Source organism: Pongo pygmaeus, chromosome Y, assembly GCF_028885625.2.
Source record: "Pongo pygmaeus isolate AG05252 chromosome Y, NHGRI_mPonPyg2-v2.0_pri, whole genome shotgun sequence".
Classification (NCBI taxonomy): Eukaryota; Metazoa; Chordata; class Mammalia; order Primates; family Hominidae; genus Pongo; species Pongo pygmaeus.
Window position 1 is genome coordinate 18,058,001 of NC_072397.2, and position 21,212 is coordinate 18,079,212.

Here is a 21,212-nt window from a genome sequence, read left to right on the forward strand (position 1 = left end):
ATTCCATTGCATTCCATTCCATTTCACTCCATTCGATGCCACTCCTCTCCATTCCATTCCATTCCAATCCTCTCCTTTCCATGCTACTTCATTGCATTCCATTGCAGTCCATTCCTGTCCAATCCATTCCTCTCCAATACATTCCTTTCTATTACAATCCACTGCAAAATACTACATTCCATTCCATTCAACTCCACTCCATTCCATTCCTCTCCACTCTACTCCAATCCACTCCACTCCAATCCATTCCACTGCACTCCTTTCCAATCCATTCCAATCCACTCCACTCCATACAATTCCACTCCACTTCATTTCATTCCATTCCTCTCCCTTACATTACACTCTATTTCACTCCATTCTGTTCCATTCCTCTGCAATGCACTCCATTCTCTTCCACTCCCCTCCAGTGCTTTCTTCTCCACTCCACGCCACTCCAGTCCACTTCACTGCATCCATTTCATTCCATTCCATTCCATTCCACTCCACTCCACCCCAGTCCATTCCAGTCCACTCCATTCCATTCCAATCCACTGCTTTCCATGTCACTTCATTCCAAACCATTCCACTCCTTTCCAGTTCTCTCCATTCTATTCCATTCCAGGCCATTCCATTACACTCCACTCTACTCCATTCCATTCCTCTCCACTCCATTCTGTTCCACACCACTCCACTCCACTCCATTCCATTCCACTCTACTCCATTCCATTCCATTTCATTCCACTCCACTACAGTCCAGTTCAATCCACTCCACTCCATTCCATTCCATTCCACTGCACTCCACTGCAGTCCATTCCATTCCAATACATTCACTTCAACTTCATTACATTCCACTGCACTCCAATCCACTGCATTCCGTTCCACTACATTCCATTCGAATTCATTCCTCTCTAGTCCACTCTATTCCATTCCAGTCCATTCCATTTCATTCCACTACACTCCACTCCTTTCCACTACATCCCATTCCATACTACTCCATTACCCTGCACTCCTCTACACCCAACCCCACTCCACTTCATTCCATTCAGTTTCACCCCATTCCATTCCTCTACCTTCCACTCTACCTCACTTCACTTCACTACACTCGTCTCCACTCCAGTCCATTCCATTCCACTCCATTCCAATGGATTCCATTCCATTCTTTTCTATCAAGAATATCTAACTTTGTCACTCAGCCGGGAGCCTAGTGGCACAATCTCAGTTTCCATTCCATTCTATTTAATTCCACTTCACTCCACTCCACTGTACACCACTCCATTGCACTCCACTCAACTCAACACCTCTACATTCCACTCCATTCAACTCCATTCCACTCCACTCCTTCCACTCCCCTCCTTTCCATTCCATTCCACTGCAATCCACTCCATTCCATTCCACTCCCCTCAAATACTTTCTTCTCCACTCCACACCACTCCAATACACTCCGCAGTATTCCATTCCATTCCTTTCCCTCCCACTCCACTCCACTCTATTGAATTGCATTCCACTCCATTCCATTTCTTTCCTTTCCACTCTTTTCCATGCCATTCCATTCCACACCATTCCATTCCTTTCCTGTCCACCCCATTCCATTCCACTCCATTAAATTCTATTCCACTCCACGCCAATTAACTCCATTCCATTCCACTCAAAATTCCATTCAATTCCGTTCCACTCCATTCCACTCCACTCGATTCCACTTCATTACACTGCATTCCACTCCAGTACAGTCCAGTTCACTCCAGTCCACTCCATTCCTTTCCAGTCCACTGCACTCCACTGTACTCCATTCCATTCCAATTCATTCACCTCAATTTCATTCCATTCCACTCCACTGCCTTATAATACGTTCCATTCCACTCCATTGCACTCCACTCCATTTCTCTCCACTCCAAGTCTTTCCACTCCAGTCCATTCCATTCCAATCCATTCCACTACAATCATTTCCACTCCATCCCATTCCACAGTTCTCCATTCCCCTGCATTCGTCTCCAGGCAACCCCACTCTACTTCATTCCTTCCAATTTCACCCGATTCAATTCCTCTCCCTTCCTATCCATTTCGTTTCATTCCACTCTACTACAGTCCATTACAGTCCATCCCATTCCACTGTATTCGACAGCATTCCATTCCATTCCACTCTTTCAAGAGTATCTAACTCTGTCACTCAGCCTGGAACCTAGGGGCAGAATCTCAGTTTCCATTCCATTCCATTCCCTTCCACTTCAATCCACTCCAATCCATTCCATTCCACTCCACTCCACTCACGCAACACCACTACATTCCACTCCTTTCCAAGCCGTTCAATTCCACTCCCTTCAACTACAAACCTTCCATTCCATTCCACTCCACTCCACTCCATTTCATTACATTCCAATCCATTCCTTACCATTCTATTACATTACACTCCGTTCCATTCCATTCCACTCCACTCCACACCATTCCATTCCACTCCATTCCACTTCATTTCAATCCACTCCACTCCATGACACTACAGTCCACACCAATAGACTCCGCCCCATTCCACTCTATTCCATTCCAGTCCACTTCCTTCCAATCCAATACATTCCATTCCACTCCATTCAATTCCAGTCCATTCGTTTCCACTCCACTTCTTTCCATTCCATTCCATTCCACTCCATTCCATGACAATTCATTCCACTCCATTCCACACCATTCTTCTCCACCCCTTTCCATTCCACTCCATTACTTTCCATTCCACTCCAATCAAGTACAATACATTCCACTAAATTCCATTCCACTCTACTCCATTCCATTCCACTTCACTGCACTCGACTCAACTCAAATCAACTCCATTTCATTCCAATCCATTCCAGTCCACTCAATTCCATTCACCTCCACTCAACTCAATTACATTACATTACTCTCCATTCTATTACCTTCCACTCCACTCCATTCCATTCTGCTCCACTCCATTTCATTGCATTCCAATCCATTCCTTGCCATTGCATTCCACTACACTCCATTCCATTCCACTCCACTTCATTCTTTTCAAATCCATTCCAGGCCACTCCACTAAATTCTCCTCCATACCACTCCATTCCACTCCACTCCATTACATACCACTCCATTCCATTCCACTCCACTCCACTCCATTCTTTTCCATTCCACTACATTTTAATCCATTGCATTCCACTCCATTCCATTCCATTCCACTCCATTCCATTCCTTTCCACTCCATTCCTCTCCTCTCCCCTCCATTCCACTCTACTCTATTCCATACCATTCAATTCCATTCCATTCACCTCCACTCCACTCCACCCCACTACATTCCAATACAATCCACTCCACACCAGTCTACTAGACTCCACTCCATTACCCTCCACTCTATTAAATTCCATTCCAATTCATTTCACATCAAACCATTCCACTCCACTCCATTCCACTTGATTCCAATCCCTTCCATTCCATTCCATTCCATGGTATTCCATGCCATTTCATGGTATTCCATTCCATTCCTCCCCATTCCAGTACACTACAGTCCATTTCACTCCACTCCACTACACTCCATTCCATGCCATTCCATTCCATTCCAATCCATTCCAATACATTCCACTGCATTCAATTGCCTTCCATTCCATTCTACTCCACTCCACTCTTTTCCACTCCATTCCATTAAATTCCATTCCACTCCTCTCAATTCCATTTCATTCCATTATATTCCATTCCACTCCACTCCACTCCATTCCACTCCACTCTACTCCATTGTATTCCATTCCACTCCATTCAATTCCATTCCATTCCACATCACTCCAGTCCACTCCATTCCATTCCACTCCATTCAATTCCATTCCATTCCACTCCACTTCAATGCATTCCACTCCACTTCAATGCATTCCACTCCATTCTGCTCAACTCCACTCCACTCCACCCCATTCCATTCTATTACTTTCCACTCCAGTCCATTCCATTCCATTTCTCTCTACTCCATTCCACTCCACTCCATTCCATAACATTCGATTCAACTCCATTGCTTTTCACTCCACTCCATTCAGCTTGACTCCACTCCATTCCATTCCATTTCTTTCCTCTACACTCAATTCCAGTGCCCTCCACTCCATTCCACTCAAGTCCACTCTACTCAGCTCCATTCCATTTCATACCATTCCATTCCATTCCAATCCATTACACTCCACTCCATTAATTCCATTTCAGTTCATTCAATTCCATTCCATTCTCCTGCAAGCCATGCCACTGCAATCCATTCCATTCCACAACATTCTTTTCTAATCCATTACACTCCACTAAATTCCATTCCATTCCATTCCATTCCATTCCACTCCATACCATTCCACTCTTCTCCATTCCATTCCATTCCATTATACTCCATTCGACTCCACCACATTCTACTCCATTCCACTCCATTCCAGTCGAATCCACTCCACTCCACTACATTCTATTCCATTAAAGAGAACTCCACTCCACGCCATTCTATTTCAATCCATTCCATGTAACTCCACTAAACAGCACTCCACTAAATTTCATTCCACGTGACTCCAGTACACTCCACTCTACTCCATTCCACTCCACTCCATTCCTCTCCAATCATTTCCACTCCACTCCACTCCACTCCATTCCATTCCATTTCATTCCTTGCCATTGCATTCCAATAAACTCCATTCCATTCCATTCCAATCCACTCCATTCTGTTCAAATCCATTCCATGCCACTCAACTAAATTCCCCTCCACACCACTCCATTCCTCTCCACTCCATTACATACCACTCCATTCCATTCCACTCCATTTTAGTCCTTTCCATTCCACTCCATTCCATTTCATTCCACTCCATTCCGTTCCCTTCCACTCCATTCCTCTACACTCCATTCCATTCCACTCTACTCCATTCCATACCATTCAATTCCTTTCCATTCAACTCCATTCCACTCCACCCCACTACATTCCAATACTATCCACTCCACACCAGTTTATTAGACTCCACCTCATTACACTCCACTCCATTAAATTCCATTCCAATTCATTTCACATCAAACCATTCCACTCCACTCCACTCGGTTCCACTAGACTCCACTCCATTAAATTCCATTCCATTTCACGGCATTGCTTCCCATTTCACGGCATTCCATTCCATTTCTCTCCATTCCAGTACACCACAGTCCATTTCACTCCAGTCCACTCCACTCTACTCCCCTCCACTCCATTCCATGCCTTTCCATTCCACTCGAATCCTTTCCATTCCATTCCACTGCATTCATTTGCACTCCATTCCATTCTACTCCACTCCACTCGTTTCAACTCCATTTCATTAAGTTCCATTCCAATCCACTCAATTCCATTCCGTTCCATTATATTCCATTCCACTCCACTCCACTGCATTCCACTCCACTCTACACCATTTTATTTCATTCCACTCCCTTCCATTCCATTCCATTCCACATTACTCCATTCCACTCCATGCCATTCCACTCCATTCAATTCCATTCCTTTCCACTCCACTTCACTTCATTCCACTCCTTTCCTTTCCACTCCATTCCACTCCACTCCATTCCATTCCATTCCACTTTACTCCATTCCACTCCACTCCATTCCATAACATTCCATTAAACTCCATTGCTTTACACTCCACTCCATTCAGCTCGAACCCACAGCATTTCATTGCATTTCTTCCCTGTACACTCTATTCCAGTACACTCCACTCCATTCCACTCCACTCTGCTCTACTCAACTCCATTCCATTCCAATTCAGTTCATTCAGTTCCATTCCATTCAACTGCAATCCATGCCACTGCAATCCATTCCATTCCACATTTATTTTTAGTCCATTAAACTCCACTAAATTCCATTCCATTCCAAGGCACTCCACTACATTCCATTCCACTCTTCTCCATTCCATTCCATTCCATTCTACTCCATTGCACTCCACCACATTCCACTCCATTCCACTGCATTCCGATGGACTTCACTCCACTCCACTGCATTCTATTGCATTAAAGATAACTCCACTCCACGCCATTCTATTCCAATCCATTCCATGCAACTTCACTAAACACCACTCCTATCCATTTCATTCCACGTGACACCTATCCACTCCACTCTACTCCATTTCACTCCACTCCATTCCCCTCCACTCTACTCCATTCCACTCCACTCCATTCCTCTCCAATCGATTCCATTCCACTCCACTCCACACCATTCCTTTCCACTCCACTCCACTCCATTACATTCCTTTCTACTCTATTTCATTCCATTCCATTCCTCTCCATTCTAATCTATTCCACTCTACTCCACTCCACTACATTCCATTCCCCTCCACTCAACTCCACGTCTTTCCACTACACTACACTCTATTCCACTCCACTCCACTCCATTCCACTCCACTCTACTCCATTTCATTCCTTTCCACTCCTTTCCACTCCACTCCACTCCAATCCACTCCCTTCCATTCCATTCCATTCGATTCCACTGCATTCCAGTCCATTCCAGTCTTTTCCACCCCACCCCACTCCCTTCCACCCCATTCCCCTCCATCCGACTCCATTCCATTCCACTCCACACTATTCCATTTCTTTTGTTCCACTCCAATACATTCCGTTGCATTCCACTCCACTCCACTTCACCCCACTACATTCCACTACATCCGATTCCATTCCACTCCATCCCACTCCTCTCCAATATACTTCACTCCACTCCATTCCTATCCATGCCATTCAATTACACTCCATTCCACCACACTCTTTTCCACCCCACTACACTCCATATCTTTCCATTCCATTCCTGCCCTATCCAATCCGCCTCATTCCAATCCACTCCACTTCACTCGATTCCACTCCAGCCCACTCAGCTATATTCCATTCCATTCCATTCCACTGAACTCCATTCCTTTCGTTTCTTTCAAGATGTCTTACTCTGTCACTCAGTCTGGAACGCAGTGGCACAATCTCAGCTTCCATTCCATTCCATTCCATTCCACTCCACTCCACTCTACTGCACTACACTCCACGCCATTCCACGCAACTCCACTCCACTCCTCATCACTCCATTCCACTGCACAGCTTTCCACTCCATTCCACTCTACTCCATTTCATTGGATTCCTCTCCACTCCACACCACTTCATTCAATAAAATTGCAATCCATTCCATTCCATTTCTTTCTTTTCCATTCCATCCCATTCTACTCCATTCCATTCCATTCCACTCCCATCTTCTCCATCCCATTCCACTACATTCCTCAACATTCCTCCCCACTCCACTCCACTCCACTCCAGTCCGCTCAGCTCCATTCCATTCCATTCCTTTCCATTCCATTCCTCTCCATTCCACTGCACTTCATTCCATTCCATTCCACTCCATTCCTTTCCATTCCATTCCACTACTATCCATGCCTCTCCATTCCACTCCATTACAGTGTATTCCAGTCCACTCCATTCCACTCCATCACATTCCATTCTATTCCACTCCACTCCACTACTTTCCATTCCATTCCACTTCATTCCGTTCCTTTGCACTCCACTCTCCATTCCACTGCAATTCATTCCATTCCATTCCATTCCATTCCACTACATTCCATTCCATTCCACTCCATTCCTTTCCATTCCATTCCACTACTTTCCATGCCACTCCATTCCACTCCATTACAGTGTATTCCAGTCCACTCCATTCCACTCCACTGCATTCTATTCCATTCCATTACACTACATACCTCACCATTCCACTCCATTCCACTCCACTTCACTCCATTCCACTCCATTCCATTCCGTTATATTACATTCCACTCCATTCCTTTCCATTCCATTCCATTTCAGTCCATTTGACTCCATTTCACTCTACTACACCCCACTCCATTCCACTCCATTCCATTCCATTCCATTCCACCTCATTCCATTCCACACCATCCCACTACACACCACTCTACTCCCCCAAACTCCATTCCATTCTATTAAATTCCTCTCCACTCCACTCCATTCCACTCCACTCCACTCCATTCCATTCAATTCCATTCCAATCCAATCCACTACACTCCACCACACTCCAATCCATTCCACTGCACTCCATTCCATTCAATTCCATTCCAATCCAATCCATTCCACTCCACTCCACTCCACTTCAATACATTCAACTCCACTCAATTCCACTCAATTCCATTCCATTCCACTCCACTCCTTTCCATTCCACTGCACTCCACTCCATTCAACTCCACATCATTAAACTACATTACTCTCCATTCCATTCCACTCCACTGCAGTCAAATCCATTCCACTTCACTATACTCCACTCCGCTCCATTCCATTCTAATCAATTCCAGTCCACTCCACTCCACTCCACTCCATGCTGTTCCATTCCAGTCCACTCTATTCCGTGGCATTCCATTCCACTCCACTCTACTCCATTCCATTCCTTTTCACTCCACTCTGCTCCATTCCACTCCACTCCACTCCATTCCCTGACATTCTTTTCCATTTCATTCCAATCCAAACCGTTTCACTGCAATATTCCATTCCACTTCATTGCAGTCCATTCCACTCCACTCCACTCCACTTCAGTCCTCTTCAATCCATTCCAGTCCATTCCACTCCACTCCATTCCATTCTATTCCACTCCACTCCACTACCTTAAATTCCATTCCATTCCACACCTATCCACTCCATTCCATTCCATTCCATTGCATTCATTCCACTCCACTCCACTCCATGCCATTCCACTTCTTTCATGCCACTCCATTCTACTCCATTCCACTCCATTCCAGTCGATTGCATTTCACTCCACTCCATTCCATTCTTTACCACTCTACTCTATTCCACTACATTGTATTCCATTCCATTCCACTCCACTCCATTCCATTGCATTCCACTCCTTTCCATACCATTCTATTCCAATTAATTCCACTCCAATACATTCCACACCGCTACATTTTACTCCACTCTATTCTATTCCAAAACATTCCATGGCACTCAACGAAACTCCACTCCATTTCACTCCATTTCATTCCACTTTGTTTCAATCTACTCCACTCCACTCCATTCCACTCCATTCCATTCCACTCCACTCCATTCCGTTCCACTCCACTCCATTCCGTTCCACTCCACTCCACTCCAATCCGCTCCACTCCATTCCATTCCATTCCTCTCCACTCCACTCCATTGCATTCCACTCAATTCCAAGCCATTCCATTCCACTCCATTCCACTCCTCTATGTTCCTCTCCTCTCCATTCCCCTCTACTTCTTTTTATTCCAAACCCTTCCATGCCACTCCAAGAAACTCCACTCCACTCCAATCCATTTCATTCCACTTCACTCAAATCCACGCCACTTCCCTGCATTTCATTCTCCTTCGCTCCAATCCACTCCTCTCCAACCCATTCCAATCCATTCCACTCCATTCAACTCCACGCCCCTCCATTCCACTCCATTGCATTCGACTTCATTCCACTCCTCTCAATTCCATTCCATTCCAATCCAGTCCATGCCACCCCATTCCATTTTGCTCCATTCCTTTCCAGTCCAGTCTTATCCACTCCACTCCATTCGACTCCACTCCATTACATTACTTTCCATTCTTTTCGATTCCATTCCACCCCACACCACTCCACTCCAATCCACTACATTCCACTCCACTCCACCCCACTCCATTGCACTCCAGTGCGTTCCACTCCACTCCTTTCCACTCCTCTCCACTCTATTCCATTGCAATCCATTGCATTACACATCATTCCATTTCATTCTGCTCCATTCCATTCCATTCCACTGCATTCCATTACATTCCATTCCATTCCACTACACTCCTCTCCACTCAATTCGACACCGTTCCTCTCTTTTCCAGTCCACTACACTCCATTCCATTGCACTACACTAGAATCCACTCCTCTCCATTCCATGCCATTCTATTCAACTCAACTTCTTTCCATTCCATTCCATTGCACTCCATTCGATACCATTCCATTCCACTCCACTCCACTCCACTCCATACAACTCCACTCCATTCTATTCCATTCCATTCGACTTCACTCCACTCCAGTCCTCTCCACCCCACTCCTTTCCACTCCATTGCACTCCATTCTATTCCACTCCATTCCCCTCCCTACCACTCCACTCCAATTCACTCAAATCCACTCCTCTCCAATCCATTCCATTCTGCTGCATTCCCTTCTGTTCCATTCTTTCGAGAGTATCTCACCCTGTCAGGCAGTATGGAGTGCGGTGGCACAATCTCAGCTGCTATACCTTTCCGTTCCATTCTACTCCGCTCCACTCTGCTCGGCTCCCTTCCTTTCCATTCCTTTCCACTACTCTCCACTGCAATACATTCCATTACATCCGATTCCAGTACACTCCATTCCACTCCTCTCCACTCCTCTCCATTGCACTACCTTCCACTCCATTTCATTCTGCTCCATTCCATTGCAATCGTTTACACCACACTCGACTCCATTCCATTCCACTTCATTCCATTCCATTCCACTCCACTCCACTCCATTCCACTACACTCCATTCCATTCCATTTCACTCCATTCTATTCCTCTGCATTCCAATCCACTCCCCTCCATTCCAATATATTCCTTTACATTCCATTCCATTCCACTCCTCTCCACTCGATTCCACTCCAACCCACTCCATTCCACGTCAATAAATTCCATTCCATTCCATTGCATTCCACTCCAATCCATTCCATTCTGCTCCAATCCAGTCCACTCCACTCCACACCACTCCACTCCACTCCTCTCCAGTCCATTCCATTCCATTCCACTCCACTTCATTCTATTGAAATTGATTCCATTGGATGCCACTCCATTCCACTCATTCCAGTTCACTCCCCTCCATTCCATTCCATTCCATTCCACTCCATTCCACACCATTCCATTGCACTCCACTCCATTACACTCCACTGCATTCTATTCCATCCCATTCCATTCAATTCCATTCCATTCCTTGGCACTCCACTCCACTCCAGGCCACTCCACTCAATTCCTCTTCATTCCACTCCCCTCCACTCCACGCCAATTCACTCCACTCCAATCCATTCCATTTCATTCTATTCCAATTCACTCCAATACATTCCACTCCACTCCTCTCCATACTCCACTTCTCCCCTTTCTTTCCATTCCACTCCACTACATTCCATTGCATTTCATTCCACTCATTCCATTGCATTCCAGTCCAGTTCATTCCATTCCATTGCACTCCACACCACTCCCTTCCATTACACTCCATTACTTTCCATTACATTCCATTGTATTCCTTTCAATTTCATTCCATTCCAATCAACTACACTAGACTCCATTCCATTCCACTGCATCCACTAAACTTCACTCCATTCTTTCCACTCCAGTCCACTCCACTCATTGCATTCCTTTCCACTCCTCTCCACTCCACTCCATTCCACTACATTCCACTCGGGTCCATTACATTCCACACCATTCCATTCCGTTCCGTTCAATTCCATTCCACTCCACTCCATTCCACTCCAATCCATTCCACTTCATTTAGTTACATCCGATTCCAGTCTTATCCATTCCACTCCTCTCCACTCCACTGCACTCCACTCTACTCCACTCCACTCCATCCCATTCCATTCTGTTCGATTCCACTGCACTCTATTGCAACCCAAACCACTCCAATAAATTCCGTTCCATTACATCCCTTTCCAATCCTCTCCATTCCACTCCACTTCAATCCACAACATTCCACTCCATTCCATTCCATTCCATACCAGTCCATTCCTTTCTTTCGAGAGTATCTCACTCTGTCAAACAGCCTGGAGTGCAGTGGCACAATCTCAGTTTCCATTCCGTTCCATTCCATTCCATTCCACTCCATTCCTCTCCATTCCACTCCATTTCATTCCTCTCAACTCCAATCCACACCACTCCACCCCCCTGAATTCCACTCTATGTCATTCCACTCCTTTCCATTCCACTCAGTTCCATTCCATTCCACTCCACTCCACTCCATTCCACTCCACTCTGTTCTATTCCACTCCACTCCACTCTACTCCATTCCTATCCACTTTATAGCATTACACTCCATATTATTCCACTCCACTCCACGCCATTCCACTCCTCTCCATGCCTCTCCACTCCACTCCATTTCATTTCACTCCATTCCATTCAATTCCATTTTACTCCATTGCTGTCCACTCCACTCCACACCACTGCAGTCCACTCCATTCCATTCCATTCCATTCCACTCCACTCCATTCCATTCCATTCCACTACACTCCACGCCACTCCATTAAACTCCCCTCCATTCCACTCCACTCCATTCCATACGATGCCTTTCATCTCCACTCCACTCCACTCAACTCTAGTCCACTCTAGTCCACTCCAATCCATTCCATTGCATTCCATTGCATTCCATTCCTATCTCACTCTGTCACTCATCCTGTAGCACAGTGGCAAAATCTCAGATGCCACTCCATTCCATTCCATCCCACTACACTCCTCTCCACTCTAATCCACTCCAATCCACTCTCCTCCAAACCACTCTACCCCACACCAATCCATTGAACTTCATTCCACTCCATTCCATACCACTCCATTCCACTCCAATCCATTGCATTCCATTCCTCTCCTTTGTACTCCACTCCATTCCATTCCATTCCAATCCATTCCATTCCATTCTGTTCCACTCCACTCCATTCCATTACACTCCATTCCACTCCATTTAACTCCACTCTACACCTCTCCAATCCAACCCACTCCATTCCATTCCATTCCTTTCCAGTCAATTCCAATACATTCCATTCCATTCCTCTCTACTCCACTCCATTGCACTCCACTAAAATTCATTCCATTACACTCTATTCCTTTCCACTACATTCCATTCCATGTCACTCCATTCCATTCCTTTCAACTCTATTCCAGTCCATTCAACTCCTTTCCACTCTACTCCACTTTTCTCCATTCCACTCCATTACACTCCATTTCATTCCTCTGCATTCCTTTCCACACCATTCCACCACATTCCACTCCATTCCACCACAAACCATTCCATTCCATTCCATTCCACTTCACTCCCCTCCACTCCACTCCTCTCCATTACTTTCCATTCCACTGTACTCCAATTCAATCGAGTTCTTTACATTCCACTCCATTCCCCTCCATTACATTCCACTACATTCCATTCCATTCCTTTCTTTCGAGAGTATTTCACTCTGTCAATCAGCCTGGAGCGCTGATTCCATTCCACTCCAATCCATTCCATTCCACCTCATTGCTCTCCATTCCACCCCCATCCACTCCACTGTACTCCATACCACTCCATTCCCTTCTATTCATTTTCATTCCATTCCATTTCACTCCATCCGTTTCCACTCCACATCATTCCTCTCCATTCCATTCCACTCCATTAGACTACAGTTCATTCCATTCCAGTCTACTCCATTCCAAACAACTCCATTCCACACAACTCCATTCCATTATATTGCACTCCACACATTTCCACTACATTCCAATTCATTCCATTCCAGTAAAATACAATCCCATCCACTGCACTCCACTCCACTCCAGTCCACTCAATTCCATTCCACTCTATTCAATTCCAATCCGTTCCAGTCCACTCCAATCCATTGCACTGTACTCCACAGCATTTAATTCCATTCCTCTCCATTTCATGCCACTGCACACCACTCCACTCCATTCCACACCACACCAATCCACTCCATTCCTCTCTACTCCACTCCACTACAATCCACTCTGCTGTATTCCATACCATTCCATTCCATTCCACTCCACTCCATTTCATTCCATTCCATTCCTCTCTTTTCCAAGCCACTCTATTCCACTCCATTTCACTCCATTCCAGTCCACTCCATTCCACTCCACTCCATTCCAAGCTATTCTACTCCACTCCACTCCACTGCATTCCATTCCAATCCACACAACTCCATTCCATTCCGTTCCATTCCATTCCACTCCATTCCACTCGACTCGACTCCACTCCACTCCAATCCATTCCATTCCATTCCATTCCATTAATTTCCATTTGACTCCACTCCATTAAATTACATTACAGTCCACTCCTTTCCATTCCATTCCAATCCATTCCAGTCCACTACACTCCTCTCCAGTACACTCCACTACACTCCACTCCTCTCCATTCCATACCATTGCATTCCACTCTACACCATTCAATTTCATTACATTCCACTCCAATCCATTCCACTCCACTCCACTCCATCCCTCTCCTGTCCACTCAATTCCATTCCACTCATTCCATTCCAATCCATTCCAGTCGTCTTCACTCCATTCCACTGTACTCCACTTCACTCCATTCCATTCCTCTATATTCCATTCCAATCCATTCCATTCCAATCCACTCCACTCCACTCCATTCCCTTCCACTCCACTCCACTGCAATCAACTCTGCTCAATTTCATTCTATTGAATTGCATTCCAATCCCCGCTGTTACATTCCATTCCATTCCACTTCTTTCCATGCCACTCTGTTCCACTCCATTGCAGTACATTGCAGTGCACTCCATTCCTCTCCACTCCATTCTATTCTACTCCATTACACTCCTCTCCACTATATTCCATTACATTCCACTCCACTCAATTCCAATTCCATTCCACTCCACTCCAATCCACTAAATTCCATTCCATTCCATTCCGTTCCATTCCATTCCATTCCTTTCCATTCCATTCCATTCCTTTCCATTCCATTCCATTCCATTCCATTCCTTTCTACTCTATTCCTATCCACTCCACTCCGTTCCAGTCCACTCCACTCCAATCCATTCAATTCAAATCCACTAAACTCCATTCCACTTCACTTCATTCCACTAGAATCCATTCAATTCCATTGCCTTCCATTCAACTCCACTCCATTCCGTTCCACTCCACTCCACTCCATTCCAATAAAGTCCACTCCCATTCTGTTCCATTCCATTCCATTCAATTCCAGTCCATTCCATTCCAATCCATTCCTGTTCCACTACATTTCATGCCACTACACTCCCCTACACTCCACTCCACTCCACTCCGTTCCATGCCATTGCATTACACTCCACACCTTCCATTCCATTCCACTGCAATCCATTCCATTTCATTCCACTCCACTCCATTCCTCTCCACTCAACTCCAGTCAATTCCACTCCATTCCATTCCATCCCATTAATCTCCATTCCATTCTATTCCATTATACTCCATTCCAATCCATTGCACTCCTCTCCACTCCATTCCATTCCATTCTATTCCATTTCATTCGATTCAATTCCATTCCATTCCGTTCCTCTCCACTCCAATCCAGTCCAATCCACTCCATTCCATTCAACTCCATTGCATTCCTCTTCATTCCTCTCCACTCCAATCCATTTAACTTCACTTCATTCCATTCCGTTCCACTCCACTCCACTCCAATCTTGAACCCTCCATTCCATTCCGCTCCTCTCTACTCCATTCCATGCCATTCCATTCCACTCCACAACATTCCACTCCATTCCACTCCACTGTACTACACTCTATTCCAAACGACTCCATGCCACTCCACGAAAATCGACTCCACTCCAGTCCATTTCATTCCACTTTGCTCCATTCCACACCACTGCACTCCAATCGACTGCATTTCATTCCACTTTGCTCCATACTTCTCCACTCCACTCCATTCCACTCCATTCCACTCTACCCCACTCCATTCCACTCTGTTCCACTCCATTGCATTCGAATCCATTCCACTCCACTCCATCCCACTCCATTCCATTTCACTCCATTCCATTCCAGTCCATTCTACTCCACTTCACTCCATTCGACTCCACACTATAAGATTCCATTTCTTTCAATTCCATTCCATTCCACCCCACTCCACTCCACTCCACTACATTCCACTCCACTCCACTCCACTTGATTCGACTCCTATCCATTCCACCTCAATTCATTCCACTCCACTCCTCTCCCTTCCATTCCATTCCATTCCCTTCCACTTCATTCCATTTCTTTCCACTCCATTCCATTAAATTAAACTCCTTTACAGTCCACTAAATTCCATTTCTCTCCACTACACTAAACTCCACTCCCCCCATTCCTTGCCATTCCATTCCACTCCACTACATTCCTTTCCATAACACTGCATTCCATTCCATTTCATTTCACTCCCATCCACTACACTCCACTCGACTCAATTCCACTCCATTCCATTCCACTCTACTCCATTCCATTCTATATCCTTCCATTCCATTGCATTAAATTCCATTCCATTCCCCTCAAATCCACTGCACTGCACTTCACTCAACTCCACTCCACTCCAATCCACTCCATTCAATTCCTTTCCACTACATTCCATTCCATTGTTTTCTTTCGAGAGTATCTCACCTTGTCACCCAGTCTGGAGCCTGGAGGCACAATCTCAGCTTCTGTTTTATTCTGTTCCATTCTGTTCCACCCCACTCCACTCTGCTCCATTCCTTTCCACTCCACTGCACTCCACTACATTACATTACATCAAATTCCAGTAGACTCCATTCCACTCTTCTCCACTTCACTGCAATCCACTCCACTCTGTTCCAGTCCTTCCCATTCCAATGTGCTCCATTCCACTGCACTCCACTCCACCCCACTCCACACCACTTCATTCCTTCTTATTACTTCCCATTACATTCCACTCCATTTCACTCCATTCCATTCCACTCTACTCCGTTCCACTCCACTCCATTCCATTCTACTCCACTCCACTCGATTGCATTCCATTCTCCTCCATTCCACTCAATTCCATTAAACTCTGTTCCATTCCATTCGACTCCATTACCGTCCAATCCACTCCATTCCTCTCAACTCAACTCCATTCCACTCCATTCCATTCGACTGCACTACATTCCACTCCATTCCATTCGACTGCACTCCACTCCACTCCATTCCATTCCATTCCACCCCACAGCACTCCACTCCATTCCATTCCGCTCCACTCCACTCCAATCCACTCCATCCCATTCCACTCCTATGCATTCCATTCCTATCCTTCCACTCCATTCCACTCCACTCCATTCCATTCCACTCCACTACATTCCATAACACTTCACTCCATTCAATTCCATTCCATTCCATTCCACTCCATTCCATTCCATTCCTCTCCATTCCAGTCCACTAAGCTCCATTCCACTCCACCCCGCTTCATTCCACTCCAATCCACTCCATACCACTCCACTCCTTTCTATTCCATTCCATTCCAGTCCCCTGCACCCTAGTCCACTCCCGTCCACTCCATTCAACTCCATTCCACTCCATTCCTTTCCACCCCTTTCCCCTCCTTGCACTCCACTCCAATTCACTCAACTCCATCCACTCCAATTCATTCCATTCCATTCAATTCCACTGCAAACCCTTCCATTCCTTTCTTTCGAGAATATCTCACTCTGTCACCCACTATGGAAGGTGGTGGCACAATCTCAGCTGATCTTCAATTCTGTTCCATTCTGCTCCACATGACACTGCTCCGCTCTGTCTGTTCCATTCCTTTCCACTCCAGTCCACTCCGCTACATTCCATTACATCCGATTCCAGTACACTCCATTCCACTCCTCTGCACTCCAGTCCATCTCACTACATTCAACTGCATTTCATTCCGTTCCACTCCATTCCACTCCTTTACACCCCACTCCACTCCATTCCCCTCCAGTTGATTCCATTCCATTCCATTCCACTCCTGTCCACTCCACTTCACTCAACTCCACTCCATTTCACTCCACTCCACTCGAGTACACTTCACTCTACTCCATTCCATTTCACTCCATTCTATTCCTCTGCATTCCACTCCACTCCACTCCATTCCAATCAATTTCTTTCAATTCCATTCCACTACTCTGCACTCCATTCCACTCCACTCCTCTCCATTCCACTTCAATAAATTCCATTACATTCCATTGCATTTCACTCCAATCCAATCCTCTCTATTCCATTCCAGTCCACTTTACTCCACTCCACTCCACTCCATTCTATTCTGCTTCACTCCATTCCATTGAATTCGACTCCATTCCATGCCACTCTATTTCATTATATTCCATTCCACTCCTCTCCTTTGCATTCCTTTCCACTCCATTGCACACGTTTGCATTGAATTCCACTCTGTTCCACTGCATTCCACTCGGGTCCATTCCATTCCTTTCCATACCTCTTCATTCCATTCAGTTCATTTCCATTCCATTCCATTCCAGTCCGTTCCACTAGAATCCACTCCACTTCTTTTAGTTACTTCCGATTCCAGTCCAATCGATTTCACTGATCTCCATTCCCCTGCACTCCACACCACTCCATTCCACTCCATCCCATTCCATTCTGCTCGATTCCATTGCTCACCACTCTAACCCACTACACTCCACTACATTCTGTTCCATTCAATCCCAGTCCAAACCTCTCCATTCCACTCCATTTCCCTACACTCCACTGCACTCCACTCAATTCCACTACACTCCACTCCAATCCACCCGAATCCATTCCATTCCATTCCGTTGCATTTCATTCTATTCCTTTCTTTCGAGAGTGTCTTACTCTGTCACACAGCCTGCAACGCAGTGGCACAATCTCAACTGCCATTACATTCCATTGCATTCCATTGCATTCCCTTCCATTCCACTCTATTCCATTCAACTCAATTTCACTCCACTTCACTCAATTCCACTCCATTCCATTCCACTCAATTCCAGTCCCTTCCACTCCACTCCATTCCACTCCCCTCAATTCCATTCCATTCCATTGCATTCCACTCCACTACACTCTAGTTCATTCCACTCCACTCTATTCCATTCCATTCCATTCCATTCCACTACAATCCACTCCATTCCACTCCACTCCATGGCACTCCACTCCACTCCATTCAAATGCATTCCACTCCTATCAATTCCATTTCACTCCATTGCAGTCCAGTCCACTCCATTCCATTCCACTCCACTCCATTTTATTCCATTCCACTCCATTCGATGCCACTCCATTCAACTACACACCGTTCCACTCCAATCCATTAAATTGCATTCCATCCCATGCCACTCCACTCCACTCCACTCTAGTACACTCCAATCCATTCCATTCCATTCCATTGCATTCCATTCCTTTCTCGTTCTGTCATTCTGCCTGGAGTGCAGTGGCACAATCTCAGCTTCCCCTCCATTCCATTCCATCCCACTACAATCCACTCCACTCCAATCAACTCAACCCGACTCCTCTCCAATCCACTCCACTCCAGTCCACTCCACCCCACACCACTCCATTAAACTCCATTCCACTTCATTCCACTCCATTCCATTCCAATCCTTTAGTCTTCATTCAATTGCATTGCATCCCATTCCATTCCTCTCCATTCCACTCCGCTCCACTTCATTCCACTCCACTCCACTCCAGTACACACCATTCCATTCCATTCCTTTCTACTGCATTCCATTCCATTCCTTTTTATCAAGAGTTTCTCACTCAGTCACCCAGCCTCTAGTTCAGTGGCACAATCTCAGCTCACATTCCATTCCATTCCCTTCCGTACCGTTCCGTTCCGTTCTGCTCCACTCCACTCCAATCCACTCTATTCCATTCCATTCATATCCATTCTTTTGAAAGATCTCCCTCTGTCACACAGGCTGTAATGCATTGGCATAATCTCAGCACACATTTATCCATTCCGTTCCGTTTCTTTCTATTCCATTCTTTTCTATTCCATTCTGTTTCAATCCGTTCCAATCCGCTCCACTCCACTCCACTACATTCCATTACATCCGATTCCATTCAACTCCTGTCAACTCCTCTCCACTTCCCTGCACTCCACTCCACTCCATTCCACTCCATGACATTCCATTCGTCTTCATTCCACTGCACTGCACTCTACCCCACTCCAGTCCACTTCATTCCATTACATTCTACTTCATTCCATTCTTCTCCATTCCACTCCACTCTACTTCACTCCACTCTACTGCGGTTCACGACATTCCATTTCATTCCACTCCTTTCCACTGCATTCCATTCCATTCCTTTTTATCGAGAGTATCTCACTCTGTCACCCAGCCTGGAGTGCATTGGCACAATCTCAGCTCATATTCCATTCAGTTCCTTTCCGTTCCATTCCATTGTGCTCCGCTCCGCTCTGCTCCAATCTGCTCCATTCTAATCCATTCCATTCCTCTCCTTTCTTTCGACAGGATCTCCCTCTCTCAACAGGCCATATCGCAGTGGCACAATATCAGCACACATTTCTCCTTTCCTTTCCGTTTTATTCTATTCCGTTCTGTTCCATTCCATTCCATTCCAATCCGTTCAACTCCACTCCACTCCACTCCACTACATTCCATTACATCCGTTTCCATTCCACTGTCAACTCGTCTCCACTCGACTGCCCTCCACTCTACTGCTTTCCACTCGACCCCACTCCACTCCTCTTCATTCCAATACATTCCACTCCATTCCATTCCTCTGCATTCCACTCCACTCCCTTTCACTCGACTCCACACTAGTTCACTACATTCCATTTCATTACATTCCTTCCTACTGCATTCCATTCCATTCCTTTCATTTGAGAGTATCTTACTCTGTGACCCAGGCTGCAGCGCAGTGGTATAATTTCAGCTTACATTTCATTTCACCATTCCATTCCATTCCACTCCACTCCACTCCACTCAAATCCATTCCACTCCACTCCACTCCACTCCAGTCCATTCCAATCCACTCCAATCCTTTCCATTCCATGCCATCCCATTCCACTACTTTCCACTCCACTCCACTGCAATTCATTCCATTCCATTCCAGTCCATTCCATTCCATTCCTTTTCTGACAGGATCTCACTCTGTCACCAGGCTTGTGAGCAGTGACACAATCTCAGCTCACATTTCATTTCACCATTCCAATCCATTCCTTTCCTTTACATTCCACGGCACTCCACTCCACTTCACTCAATTCCAGTCCACTCCACTCCAATCCATTCCATTCCATTTCTTTCCAAACCCTTCCATTCCACGCCTTTTTTCGACAAGATCTCCCTCTGTCACACACTCTATTCTGCAGTGGCACAATCTCAGCACACATTTCTTCATTCCATTAAATTCCTTTCCATTCCATTCCATTCCATTCCGTTTCACCCCACTCCACTCCACTCCACTCCATTCCAATCCATTCCACCACACTCCATTCCGTTTCTCTCCATTCCATTCCACTCCACTCCACCCCATTCCACTCCACTCCATTCCACTACACTCCATTGAACTCCACTCCACTCTTTTCCATTCCATTTCAGTCCATTCCACTCAATTCGTCTCTGCTCCACTCCAATCCACTCCATTACACTCCTTTCCATTCTAT